Source organism: Ctenopharyngodon idella, chromosome 19, assembly GCF_019924925.1.
Source record: "Ctenopharyngodon idella isolate HZGC_01 chromosome 19, HZGC01, whole genome shotgun sequence".
In the NCBI taxonomy this organism is placed as follows: domain Eukaryota; kingdom Metazoa; phylum Chordata; class Actinopteri; order Cypriniformes; family Xenocyprididae; genus Ctenopharyngodon; species Ctenopharyngodon idella.
This window is the reverse complement of record NC_067238.1, coordinates 9,512,089-9,527,346: the sequence shown is the minus strand read 5'-3', so window position 1 is coordinate 9,527,346 and position 15,258 is coordinate 9,512,089.

The following is a 15,258-nucleotide window of genomic DNA, read 5'->3' as shown; positions in this document are numbered from 1 at the left end:
CCCACCTAGAGTTTGCCAGGGCCCATGCTGACAAAGATGAAGACTACTGGGACTCTATACTCTGGAATGATGAGACCAAGATAAATGTTTTTGGAACTGATGGCTTCAAAACTTTATGGCGTCGCAAAGGTGAGGAATACAAAGAAAAATGCATGGTTCCTACAGTGAAACATGGTGGTGGCAGTGTCCTTATGTGGGGCTGCATGAGTGCTGCTGGTGTCGGGGAGCTGCATTTCATTGATGGCATCATGAATTCACAGATGTACTGCTCTATACTGAAAAAGAAGATGCTACCATCACTCCGTGCCCTTGGTCGTCGTGCACTTTTCCAACATGACAATGATCCTAAACACACATCTAAGGCCACTGTTGGATTTCTGAAGAAGAACAAGGTGAAAGTGATTCAGTGGCCAAGTATGTCTCCTAATCTGAACCCAATCGAACACCTATGGGGAATTCTGAAGAGACAAGTTGAGCATCACTCTCCATCCAGCATCCAGTCTCTAAAATAGGTCATTCTTGACAAATGGAAAAAGAGAGATGTTGCAAAATGTCGCCAACTTGTTCATCTCATGCCTAGAAGACTTGGTGCTGTCCTTAAAAATCATGGAGGCCATACAAAGTACTAGATGTAGTAGTTTTTGTTGTGGGGTGTACTCATTTTTGCATCACCCTAATTTAAGTAAAACTGACAATTTTGTTCTCCAAGTTATATTATTAACCTTACTTTCATGTTATAAGCTAAACAGATGTTATATTAAACTTAGTCTTGTCAACATTTTAGAAATTGTTTTTGTGTTCATTGAGATACTTTAAAATGTTGATGATGTACTCATTTACGCTGAGCACTGTATGTTTATATATATATTAATATTTTATAGATAATAGATAATTAATATTTTATTAATAAATGGTAATTTTATATATATGGCGCACCTGATGCTTTACCTGTAAATGAATGTCTCTGGTCGTGAGTTCACAGACTATCCAGCTCAACAACACCTCCAATCACATCCTCTCCCTCCAATTATATCCCCCCACCCCCTATTTTCTGTCCACCCGACCGGCAACGTTCGACGTCTGAACTCCTGTAACCTCTATTCTTCCCCCATCTCTCCTCAGTCTTTCGTTTGATCCAGCAGTTTAATAACCTCAAGTGCTGTCATTGGTGGTTTTTGAAAAATGGCTCCCATAAAACATAACAGCCTCAATCAGGCAGTGGAGATTCACCCAGCTCCGACTATCTCCCAGTGTCCCCCTGTCCCCTGTCCCGCCTTAATGAATTAGTGCTGAAATATGCAGTGGCACCCCAGTCATTAGCACAAACGCGCATCTGTGATTTAATATCATTTTCCCCAATGTTTGCGGTGGAAATGGTCGCGGCTGACTGGCATGTTGAAATATTTTAACACTATTAGACAATGGGATAAGACCAGCCTGTTGCTCCCGAGTATATCAGTGGTAAATCCCCACTGATTTACAAAGCATTAACATTTTACCGAGCCTCGGAAGAAGAAAAAAACTCACTGATTTATATAACTACGCTCCCTCGCCTTCATTTTTCTTTATTTCTAGCCGAAGAAGGGTGATGACATTTTGAAAATAAATACTACGCTAATTAAATACTCGATGACAGAGCAGCGTGTGGTTGATGGACTGGCGTAGTGTGGAGTTGAGTGGAGTGACGAGGGGCTCTGTGTTGTCATGGAAGGCAGCTGCCACCGGTTTTTCTTTGAATGCTGGGATACATATGAATGTGAAAAGTGTTCTTTTACCCCCAGATAGAACACTACCGTTCAGAAGTTTGAGGATGGAAAAAATTATTTATTTTTTTATTTATGCTCACCAAAGCTGATAAAAATACTATAATGTGAAATATTATTACAATTTCAAATAACTTTAATAAAATAACTTTAAATAATTTAAAAATATAATTTATTCCTGTGATGGCAAAGCTGAATTTTCAGTCTTTAGTGTCACATGATCCTTTAGAAATCATTTTAATATGCTGACTTGATGCTTAAGAAACATTTCTTATCTGCTTAATATTTTTGAGGAAACCGGGATACATTTTTTTCAGGAATCTTTTGTAATCTTATTAATGTCTTTACTGTGAATTTTGATCAATTGAATGCACCCTTAATTTCTTAAAAAAAAAAATGAAAATTGAACGGTATCCCATTTTCTTCACCTCAAAGATTTTGTGATGATTTGATGCAGAAAAGAGGCTAGTTATTAAACGCTGTCCTCTCAGTAAAGTTAGTGTTGATGAAAAGTTTAGTAACTCTTAAGTTATTCTATCAGTACATGCAGATGAATTGATGTGACACTTAACAGACTGCCAAAGTTTGAGCAAAGTCCTGAGAAATAAATTAAAAAAGCACAAAAATAATCAACATGTTGTAAGAATAGAACTTCTCGCGAGTGAATTAGCACCTTCATTTTTGTGTCAAAAATTAATTGTATCCCTTTGCAGCTTTCCCAATGAGATATTAAAATGGGATGTAAAGTAGAGGGGGTGGGGACCACTGATTGTGCTAATTGATGCATTCAGAACACTGTGTGGGACCTGGGGACGCTACGCCACACTGGGGATGTCAGTGGCTCTAAAGATGGCAGCATATCTGCCTCACCATTTAAAGTCTTTAATCAAAATCTACAAGCGGAAATGTGCCGTACAGACAGCGTGAGCTCCCTTATTCCAATGCACCATGGGGTTCTGTTTAAGGGAATAAAAAGAAGAAAAAGTAAACCTTCCAAGAATTCATTGACTTGTTTCTGCATGGATGTTACCCAGGCTTGCATAAGGAATGGCATGAGCTGGAAATCAGCTGTAACTGAATTCATATTGTGCATGACAAAAAAGTTCAGGAAAGTAATCACAGTTACTCCACATGAATATGAAGAACATACTCGCTTTACTCTTAGTTTTAAGCATTGGTTCTCAAAGTTAAGGGGTGTGGCAGAAATTAATAGACTTCACTAGTTCACTTTCTCATACTTGAATCTACTGTGTTGATGGTACACGTAAGAAACAAAGAAGTTTGTGTGCAGTTTCTTCTATCTTTTCTGCAATTTGCTTATGTCAACAAATTAGGGCTATGAATCTTTGGCCGAATCGATTTGTTTCACGATTGACAGGTTTTCGATTCAAGAACGATTTTTGCAAATTCAGAACGATTTGATTTGAGATGATTTTACCCATTTGTTATTGTTAGTTCATGTTAGTTGTTAATGATGCTACATTACTTTATTTTAATAGCCTATAAAAATTGGCATTTAAAGATATTTACAAAAGCCAAAATTTAAAAAGTATTGTTGAAACCTATTGTTAGTTCATGTTAACTATTATGTAGGATAGTGTTAATGGCTACACAACCTTATTAAAGTGTTCCAGGTACATTAAACATACAATGCTTCCATGGAGAGACTACCCAAGAATATCATGCACTTTCCCAACTAATCTAAACTGACTTTTCTTCACGGAATAATAAGAAAAGCCCTCTTTGTTCTCTTTATACGGAACATTTTCCTTATGATTTGGAAAGAAAATGCACCAGGTGTCTACTGTTTCTATAATAACGAATGCAAATTTAACACGCATCTGATTGATTGATAAACCACGCACTCTTATTTCAGTGTTGTTAATGCTGTAGTTATTCAGCAGTTTCCTTCATAAATTCAGTTTAACGACATTAAGTTATTTCATTTATCATTCATCTGAACTGTGCATACGTATTTTAGACACTTACATTATGCAATAAATGCGCGACCTTGAATAAGCAGGGTTTTACTTCAACTGCTCAGGTAAGGAAAGAGAGCTGTGAGGGCATGAATGATGGCGCACAACGTCTCCATTAATTTGTGCATGTAGTAATTAAATGTTTACATAAGGCCTGAATCGCTATCAAATTGCGATTAATTCGATTCTTAGCATTTTAAATCGATTATTGACCGAAATCAACAATTCACGTTTCAAAAATTCATGTTTCAAGATTGATGCATATGCATCGTCAGGATCTATAATCGATGCATCGAGAAAACGAGTGAATCATTACACCCCTACAACAAAGACATTCTGACATGTATCATTAATCCACCAGATCTGAATGACGGACTTTCGCTCAAATATTTGACTCAAATATTTTTCCTCACTCCATAGTAAAAGAAAGGATTAATGTAGGTTTGGAATGACTTAAAGGGAGAGTTCACCCAAAAATGAAATTTACTCCCCCTCAAGCCATACTAGTATATGATGATCTTCTTTCAGACGAACACAATCGGAGATATTTTTAAAAATATCCTTAGTCCTCCAAGGTTTATAATGGTTGTGAATGTGGGGCCGCATTTTGAAGCTAAAAATAATGCATCCATCCATTAAAAAAAGTAATCCATATGACTCCAGTGGGTTAATAAAGGCCTTCTGAAGTGAAGCGATGTGTTTTTGTAAGAAAAATATCCATATTTAAAACTTTATAAATTCAAATAACTAGCTTCCGGTAGACAACCGTACACAGAATGCGCAAGTCGATTTGTGGCGGAAGAGTATCCTTTGACCTGACGCCAACGTAATGACGAACGCGGAGGCGCAGAGGATAAAGCCAAACAAATCACCGGTCACGGATTGTAAGTCTAAACGATAATTTTTAAAGAGAAATGTCGGAGGATTTCGATATAAGAGAAGAGGAGCTCAAATTTGTTGCACAGCCCTATTTGTTTGAACCGCGAGAGGCGTCTAAGCTTATAATACTCCTACATCCTGCGTCACACATCGCGTCAGAGGATTACTCATTTGGTGCAAGTCGACTTGCACATTCTGTGTACGGTCGTCCGCCCGAAGCTAGTTATTTGAATTTATAAAGTTGTAAATATTGATATTTTTCTTACAAAAACGCATTGCTTCGCTTCAGAAGGCCTTTATTAACCCCTTGGAGTCATATGGATTACTTTTTTTTAAGGATGGAAGCATTATTTTTGTCTTCAAAACACGGCCCCCCATTTACTGCCATTATAAACCCTGGAGGACTAAGGATATTTTTAAATATATCTCTGTGTTTGTCTGAAAGAAGATAGTCATATACACCTAGGATGGCTTGAGGGTGAGTAAACCATTTTCATTTTTGGGTGAACTATCCCTTTAACATAGATATGGTTTTTAAGCATATACATATTTACATTTAAATGTAAAGTATGTCACAAGTTAATTTGAGCACTTGTTGAGCAATAATTTGAAAAGAGAACTCAGTTTTTGGCCATTAAATGTGTCATTGAAACAAAATCACATCAAATGCCCATGATAACTCACATCTGTATGCAATTAGAAAACAAATAAAAATGTATACCAAGCAAGACAAACTGAACCATCCAGTCATTTATGGGCCACCTCTATCTCTCCTGCTCGCTTTCTGTATTTCTTCAAACTTTTGCAATATATATAGACACCTTAAAAAATAAACACAGGTAGAGCGGGAAAACACAGACTTATCTCAGGCCACTTCTAGAGCTTCATTTTCAGAATGTCAAGCAATTTGTTTAAAGGCTCAAGTCACGAGTCAAGAGACACCGGCAACAAAAAAAAAAGCACGGAAAAAAAAAGAAGAGGCGTTAATAAAAATTCATAGAATCTGCTCAGCCACAGAAATGGATGGCGACTGAGGGGTCACATTGCATCTGTGGTGGGAAGGTCAGAGGTTGCGTACAGTTCTAAAACAAGACAGTGTGTTTTCATGCATCATATAACAGATAAAGATTTTCGGTGTCGAGCCAGACCGGCGGGGAGGAGGGGGACACGTGCAGGGGCCCGGCGTCCACCGTCATGTGTTAATTCTGTCAAGGCGTCATCCCTCTCTCTCCCTCGCCTATGTCACACACTTCATCTTCAGCGCTTGTCCAAGTAAAACGCAGCCGGCCTGCAACAGTCTGTGTTATGACACACATGTAAAATGTTCTCCTTTGTACCAAACACACTACATACTAAACGCAGTACGTCACACAGTTTTTCTTGATCCTTTATTCCGCCATAATGCGATTATTCTACACAAATGGTGGGGATTTGATTCGGGCCAAAAGCATCGCAGGGCCCTGGCGCTTGGGGCTAGTATTCATCAAGTGTAGAAATTATGTATTGAATGTGTTCTTGTTTATGACATCATTCAGCCGGATGAAATAGAAGCAGAGATTGGTTGCAGTGATTACCGTAAGCTGCCAGTGTTTTCATTACAAACAGCAGACGATTTCTAATAAAAAGATTAGAGGTGTATGGCATCTTCAGAATCATGTCATGAAGTGAATTTATCATGACCAGGACACTAGCGACCCCATTTTCTACAGCTGTAAAATAGATGTACGGTACATTTCATTTTTTATATTCTTTTAAAAATGGCCCACAGTACTGACTGCCATTACAGCGGTGATGCGTTCAGTTAGGAAAAGAATCCGACAGCAAAAAGTTTCTGCCCTTTTGATTTTTATAGCTGATAGTTCAGTGCTTGTTACTTAATTTAAATACTGAAATAATCATAATGAAAACATGACTGTGGTACTTGATGCCATTTAAAGGTTAGTTCACCCAAAAATGAAATTTCTGTCATTAATTACTCACCCTCATGTCATCCCAAACCCGTAAGACCTTCGTTCATCTTCGGAACACAAATTAAGATATTTCTCTAAAGACATCATTAAAATAGCCAAAGTGACTACAGTGGTTCAACCTTAATGTCATAGAGAGATGAGAATACTTTTTGTGCGCAAAAACAAAACAAAAATAACGACTTTATTTGACAATTTGAACTGTTGTTATGCGCAGTTGATGCAGTGAACACAGTCCAGCGCTTCCGTGTTCTATGTCCGAACAGCGACTCATTATTAGCCGGCTCCTGCATCAGCATCACATGCATGCATCGTGCTGCTCATGTGTTTAGCTTCGGACAATACTGAGGCGGCGTTCGGATGTAAACATGGAAGCCCTGAACTGTGTGCGCTGCATCAACTGCGTATGACAACAGTTCAAATAGTTAAATAAAGTAGTTATTTTTGTTTTGTTTTTGCACACAAAAAGTATTCTCGTCGCTTCATAACATTAAGGTCGAACCACTGTAGTAGCCTTGAAATTTGTTTTGAAATTGCTGTGTATAGGGAGATCAGAAACCTCTCGGGTTTTATCAAAAATATCTTAATTTGTGTTCCGAAGATAAACGAAGGTCTTATGGATTTGGGACGACGAGGGTGAGTACTTAATGACAGAAATTTCATTTTTGGGTGAACTAACCCTTTAATGTGATTTGTGCCCTTTATTGTAAGCAATTTTTGATTAAAAAGTATCTACTACGAACATGTTCAGGTCACCCCAAAATCAAAAGTAAAAAAAATAAGTTAATAATAAATGACACTACAGCTCAAAATGTTTTGGAGTTAGAAAGATTTTAAATAAATTAATACATTTGAAAAGAAAGGATTCATTAAATTGATCAAGTAAAAATAAAGACGTTTACAATGATACAAAAAATATATTTTAAATAAATTCTGTTCTTTTGGACTTTCCATTCATCAAAAACCATGAAAAAAAAAATCATGGGTTTCTACAAAAATATTAAGGCCCACAACTGCTATTTAAAATGCAAAAACAAGAAAACAAACAAAAACAAAAAAACATGTAATAAATAATCTTTTATTTATATTAACATAACATTTTATTAACATTATATTAACATTTTTTTTTTTTTTTCATTACAGTACTTAAAATTGGGAGAGAAATTTGTCTAATTTACCTAATTGTCACAATGCAAAAAATCCTAATGGTCCTAGAAAACATTATATTTTACATACCCAAATCCAAATGTAATGCGTAGGATATTTACTTGGAAGAGTGTGTTAGTTCCCTGGCATACAGAACATTGTTGAGAGATGAAGATAAAGGTATAACTACACATCAAAAGACACATTTCCCAACCCCATTCATTTGAACTGAAATCATTGAGTAACAAATACTGCTAAGGTTTCTGATTTCCTTATGTGAAGTCTGATCTTAGCATCTCACTGTTTTCCTACATTCAGCTGGGACAATTATGGAAAGTGGAGCATGTCTGCTCTTTAAGGTGGACATATTCACCCGACAGTACAGCCAGGGGCCTTTTAAAACACTCTTTGAGTTTTTGTATGCTATCTCTATAGCAGTGTTTCTTCTGCTCAGCCCTCATTTAACATCTCATATCTTATCTATTTACTTATCTGGCGCTTCAGTTTGCTCAAAAGAAACAAATGATTTGAAAACCACTGAGGGGAAGATTATGGTAAACCTCGAATTTGTTTTGCTTGGAAGAAAGCCTCCGCAACGTTCCGCTCAATTTCGACAATACACGATTGTTATGGTAGCATAATGCTAATTGGCTATGGATATAGAAAGGGAAAACACTGATTTTTTTTATGTCCCCTAAGAGCTGAGCAGTCATGCTGTGCATATCTACAAAATAACTTAAACTGGTGTCTGATAGTGAATACGAGGCAAACGGTAAAAGCTGATTGTTAAAGAGAGCGCTTTATAGAGATGCCATCTCTAGTTCAGAAGGAGAGGCACAGTAGCATTTGCCTTGAAGCTCAGACAACAGCTGAAATCTCCTTCCTGAAAGACTGCGACATCAAAGAACTTCTCAGCGCACATCTGTCTCTGCCATCCAGCGACTGGCAGCGCTTGAGAACTCTGTCTTACTAGTGAACGTTCCGTGTTCTACCATCATAATAAAGCTGTATTATCATGCTACCAATCTACACTACCATTCATAAGTTTGGACACTGCTATACCACATAATATTGTAGATCATTGATAAAGTCATCAAAACTAGAAAGTAACGACCAAAACATGCTAAACATATTCAAATAAAATAAATTACATAAATGCTGTTCTTTGAACTTTCTATTGACCAAAGAATCCTTAAACATTAATCACAGTTTCCACAAAAATATTAAGCAGCACAACAGTTTTAACTCTGATAATAATAGGAAATGTTTCTTGAGCACAAAATCAGCATGATTTCTGAAGGATCATGTGACATTGAAATTCAGCTTTGCCATCACAGGAATAAATTACATTTTAAAATCTATTCAAAAAGAAAACAGTTATTTTAAATGTTAAAATTGTAATCATATTTGTGTAACATTTATGTTCTGTTTTGATTTAGATTCATTGTGTTTTGGTTCTGTTTTCCCTGTTCTGGTTTGCCTGTGTTCCCTAGTTAGTTTCCTTGGTTATTAATTAGTTTTACACACCTATTTCTGTTCAGTTGATTACTCTCCCTTGTATTTAAGCCCTTCATTTCCTCTGTTTCATTGTGCCCTATTTTAACTATCTAAGCGCATGGTCTGAAGCGCATGCCGCAGCTGCACTTAGGGCGTCTCCAAATCCACTTTTGCTAGTTTTAATGACGGAAAAAAATGGTCCAAAAGGGCTGTACCTAGTTTCTTAATGAGTCATGGATGTGTTTTGGGCGTAACGTGCAATAAACCAATCAGAGTCTCATCTCCCATTCTCTTTAAAAGCCAGTTGCGCTTGCACCATGGTGGATTGCTATTTACATGGCGGAATTTGCAAGCAGAATCCTTTTATTTTTAATATTTGGCATGTTTGTGTGCTGCTGCGCATCCCTGTGTGTGTAACAAGCAGAGTGTATGCGTGCTGTGGACCCACCTATAGACACGTTACTAACGTGCCCTTTAAATAACAACAAAAAATAAATAAATACTGCACCATTGACTTTAGACCAAGTTTTTGTTGGTCAATGGCGCAGTCGTTTTCAGTTGCCTCAAAATAGCAACACGCCAACAATGCACCTGAACACACCTCGTTTAGACCAGCACTCCCATGGGCGAACAGATAGGCGCGAGTTTATTTGCTATTTAAACAATGTGGCGCTGGACGTGAAAATGATAACTGCGTCGGGCTGAAACTAGCAAAAAACACTTGCATAGCGCCTGCCATCGCATTGCGCCGGGTGTATGATAGGGCCCATTGTCCAGTATTGTTTATGTTAAGCATGGTTATTTCCTGAGCTTCTTCCCTTTTATTCTCCTATGTGTTCCTAGTGGAATTTACTATTAAAGTTTTAAAATTTACTATTAAAGTTATATTTATACACAACTACTGTAATTATATTAAATGACTGTGAATGTGGAAATTCAGTCAAGATCTTAAAAGGAGGCAGAATGAGAGTGATATAAAAAAAAAAAAGAAAGAGCATTTTTGTTTTCTCCACCACTCTGTCTGCTGATTTACGAGTGGACACCACACTATTGTTTACTGTTAATTGCTATTAAATTATACCATAGTTCCATGCAAGATGACATTTCGCCTCAAGTAGATATACTGCTGGCAACACTTCTACCCAGCATGAATTCAAATAACTGCATGGCCTGTAAATTTGAATGTAAATACATCCATGCAGGAGGGATAAAAAATGAGACCGAACCATCATCTGCCGGATGTGACAGAAACAGGTAAGATCGTCAAGGTGGATGCCAGGCTGATGAGGAGACGAGACCTGGCGAAAACAATGGCCCTGGACAGCATCACAATAGCTTCATTAGAAGGGTTAACGTTATCAAGGCTTGGGGGGAATGAGTGGAAATATCAAACCCTGCTTAATATGGAACCTTCTGGAAGACACAGCTGCCATAAGGTTCCATCATTGTGACGGCGAGGTGATTATGTTTGGTAATCTGATGCTCGTTAAGACGTAGGCGCTGACATCATGTGATGGAGGAGACGGGTATCGGGGGGAAAATACAGGGAAAGAAGGGGCGCATACTGATAATACATACAAAGGCTTAGTGAGAAGTTAGTGGTTCAAATCCCAGTTCTGGCACCAAGCTTAGATTCATTACTTCAGTCAGGACTTGGCCTCTGATATACCTCTTCGAATCATACTCATTTTTCTTGAGTTGATACATTAAATTATTGTCATTAAGAACATTAATGATAGGCAGCAGCTATTTGCACTAGATGCTATTTACACTAAGTGCAAATTAGGGCTGCACGATTTATCGCACGATACGAAAAATAACATTGAACTTGAACGTGATTATCGCTAAAACGCGATTCTTAGTGTGGTTATGAAATCGTAAAGGCTGCGATTATTTTTTTATGCACAGCTTGTCAATGAAGTATGGCTCCAAATACTAATCCATCTGAAAGCACTGCGAGTTTGAATCGCTTATAATGTACATTTGAAAAAGCAACACGCGTCAAACATCTTTTCAGACATGAGAAGCATTTATTAACATCTCGTCCAACAAAAGACAACATTTAATAAGATGTTTTACTCCAAACTCAACAGTCGAGCATCCTTTTGTGAGATGATGTGGCTTCTCACACAGAATAAGGCAGTTGTGTGTTTATTAGTCATGTTTAATTAATCAAAGCGTTTCAATCTTCTGTTTATTTAGCTACAGCGATATGATGCGTGTTATCTTCTTGTGCGGCAGGGCATATTTTGAGTTTCTGCGCAAGAGCGCCCTCTGGCTTTCAGATGGAGAAGCATTTACTACTGATCACAGAGCCGTAAAAGCTCTGACAAGCTGCGCATTAAATAATTTCAGCCTTTGCCAAATCGCGTGCGATTTTAAAGCGATAAATCGTGCAGCCCTAGAGCAAATAGCAATTAGACGCTATTTACACTAAGTGAAAATAGCATATTTTCTTAGCGATAAAAACTCGTTCACAGTTTATTTCCACTGAAAATAAATGTGAGCTCTGCAAAAGGCAGATTCGAACCTGCGTTGATCGCGTTAAAAGCCTGGTCAGCAAGCCTTACTCACTACTGCTGCACCACTGAAGACGTTAAAACCTTTTACATTAAAATCTTTTTAAAAACTTTTGCCACAAGGGACGCTATTTGCACAGTGTAAATAGACACTCCGTTAATGATATCGCACACCTTTATGTTGGTTCTGTTCTGTTACCCTAAGGGGGGTTATCACTGCTCTTCCTGCTCTTATCCATGGTAAGCTGCATGGATGGGCAGGGAGTTCTTACCCACAACAGAACCATACCGCCAATCCAAACTGTATGCTAACTGACAATCATCTTTGACGACAGTGGTCCTGACAGAAATATATAAGGAATACTGATTGCTCAGGGATAATACTGCCCAAAACTGCAAAACTACTGAGCATCAAGCATCGTTTCAACATACTGTAGGAAGTACAGTCAGTCACTCATGAGACAGCCTGTCTCTAACTTTTTTGTGAAATCTTGTAAACCTTTTTTTTTTTTTTTTTTTTTTAAATCTCTATATCTATACACAAATCTTTATGGACTGTGCATGGGTAATATCAGTCCCAGTTTAATTCACTACTAAACAACCCAGAAGTCTCATGAACAGATCATGATCAGCCATTCTGAGAACACGTCCATGCATAGTATTTAGTGCCTGCAGTCATGTTATTGTAGCCATACAGGAGGGTCTCTCTCCATTAGAACTGTTCAAGAACTTCAGCTGCACTCGAGAGCCTGATGCAAAAGAGTGAGGATCGATGGGCCGGATCAATCGCCTCCCTGGTGGCTGAGTTTTAAGTGCCGGGGCCCGTGCTTGTACATCCGCATCAGGAGACCTGTCATGCTGTACTTACAATCAATTAAAGAAATTAGCCTCCTCACCCCCAGCCCTCCCCCTGCTCTCCTCCACACGCATACTGACGGACAGGGGAGCAGAGACACCTCTCCCTCAACAGCTGGCTCTAAATGACATCAGTGTGGGAGAAACATCTGGAACGACACCTGCCAGCTCTACCTCGGCAGTTGTTTGCGTGGAGGGGAGAGGATGAAAACATTCGCTCGGCACTCTGTGAACAGGATATGTGCAGTCAGACGGGAGACATTCATTCTGTTAAAGTGAAGGTGAATGACTCGATGACAGAACATTGATGGATGTGGAAAACATCTGTGTGTGAGGAGTGTCATCCTGTTGTGATGTTAAATATGGAATAGTTTGCATTTTAGAAAAGTTTATGTACAGAATGTTGGTTGCATAAGCTTGAAGTCCCCATGAAATCAAAATGACATTTTTCATGGAATATTGCAGTATTTATTATACATTTATCTATGTACATGATTTTTTTTTTAATTCATATGCCCTCTTAATCAAAATAACTTCCCCTCCCTCTTTCAGTAACATATCTTCTCTTCTCTGATGATGGGCAGGACAACATGTCACTCACATCAGATCACAGTAATAGTAAAGACAACAATCCAATTAACACCTGATGGATAAAATCAATTCCCATCCTACATTTTTTCTTGTTCGTGAAGCCATTTCAAAAGAGAAGTTTATCGAAACAATCATTTCATGCCAACTTACAAGTCAACATGAAACAATCCATTTTACTTTTATAATGTGACTTATTTCAGAGTAAATCAGGATATTCAAAGAGAACGGATTGATTTTATCCATCTGGGATTGATTGGACTGTGAAAAGTTTCTATATGACAGGTGGTTGAAGTGAAAGAACTGACAGTAGAGGCCCCATGTACACCATTTTCATGTGTTTTCTGATTGGATCACTCTTGACCATGTTAAAAGATAAACACACCTTCGGGATCACTAAAAATCCATGGATTTTTAGTCATTTTGGTGTTTTTTGGTGTTCTGGGAGAAATTCCGACAACATTTAATTGTAAACTTTTGTTATCAGCATTCAGATATGCAAGTAATATGTAAGAATGATAGACAGAACGATAGACAGAACAATAAACTGAACAGAATGATATATAGAATGACAGAATGTTAAAACAATAAAATGACATGGATGGATGTATGGATGTATGGATGGATGAATGGATGGATGGATGGATGGATCTACACTTTATTTCCGGGATTTTGTTATTTAACTTCCTGTGGGGTGTAGTAAATTCAAATTCACACTTGAATTGTAAGGTAGACAATTCTTCAATTCTCAATTTTTCCACACAACCTTGCAGTATAAACATCAAAATAGAGCAAGTTATTACATTTTAGGGCTTTTCACACTTGAAATAGTTAACCCTGGGTTATTCTAAACCCCGGGTAAATGGAATCCTGGGTCATCTTGCTTCAAGGTTTCACACTGCTCATAGTCTACCCGGGGTTAACAATTAATCCTGCACTGTAAACCCAAATAAGTTGGGCTAAGTCAAAAAATTTGATGTAACTGATTACCTCAAATTTTGTTGTTGTGTTCCCAATTTTATGTAAGCAAAACTATCAAGTTTTAAGTTTGTAGTACTCATGCATGATAATTGCTCCTAACTTGAAGTACTGAGTTAGCTAACTCATACACTTTGATAGCAATTAACATCTATTATTTAGTTAATTAACTTTTTTATTTTGAGGTCTTCCAAATCAAATGAGTTATTTACTTCACTGTAAACCCTAATAAAAAAATGCCAACTTGCTAATTTGCTAACATGTTAACAATAGCATGGTATAGCACTTACTGAATGAGTACAGCAACTTAAAACATGTAACTTACCTGCTCTCAAACCAAGCCGCATGCGCCACTTGTCACCGTGATGGTAACTCTCTAAAAACCCACAAAAAAAACCACAAAAAAACACTATATAACAGTGTTATATAGTGCACAAAAAAACACTATATGCACAAAAAAACACTATATAACACTTAATTTTAGCATTTATTCTCCCTTTCGAGTGCCATGGGCAAAGCATGCTGGGAAATAGAAATCCCAGCCCAGATTCAGTTAAACTTAAGTTAGTCTAAATTAAAAGAAATTAGTTCATACAACTCAAAACAATAAAACAGTTCAGTTTACTTAAAATATATCAGTTCTGTGAACTCAAAAGAAAAAAGAAAGTTCTAAATACTCATAACAGTTAATTTAACTGAACTAATTTGTTAAATTTAAGTTTGTCCTACTCAAAACAAGTATTTTGAGCATTCAGGTTTACAGTGTGGGTATTCATGAGCTGACATTTCACATTGCACATTCCTAAACCCTGGGTTAACATTTTTATTTGCATATTTTCAGTGTCAGTGTCACTGATTGGATAAACGCAGCATGCGACCTGTTTACATAGCTCCAGCATTGCGCATTCTCATATTGTCAACTGTACTATCGAGTTTATACTGAATAGACATTTCGGACCATAAAGATAAGAATGAAACGGTCTCTTCTTCACTCAAATTGTCATGTTTTCTGTCAGCAATTTACATTTTTCGTCTCAAACGCTGAATTTACTGTTTATATACAATGCAAGGTGTTTCCGTGACTTTC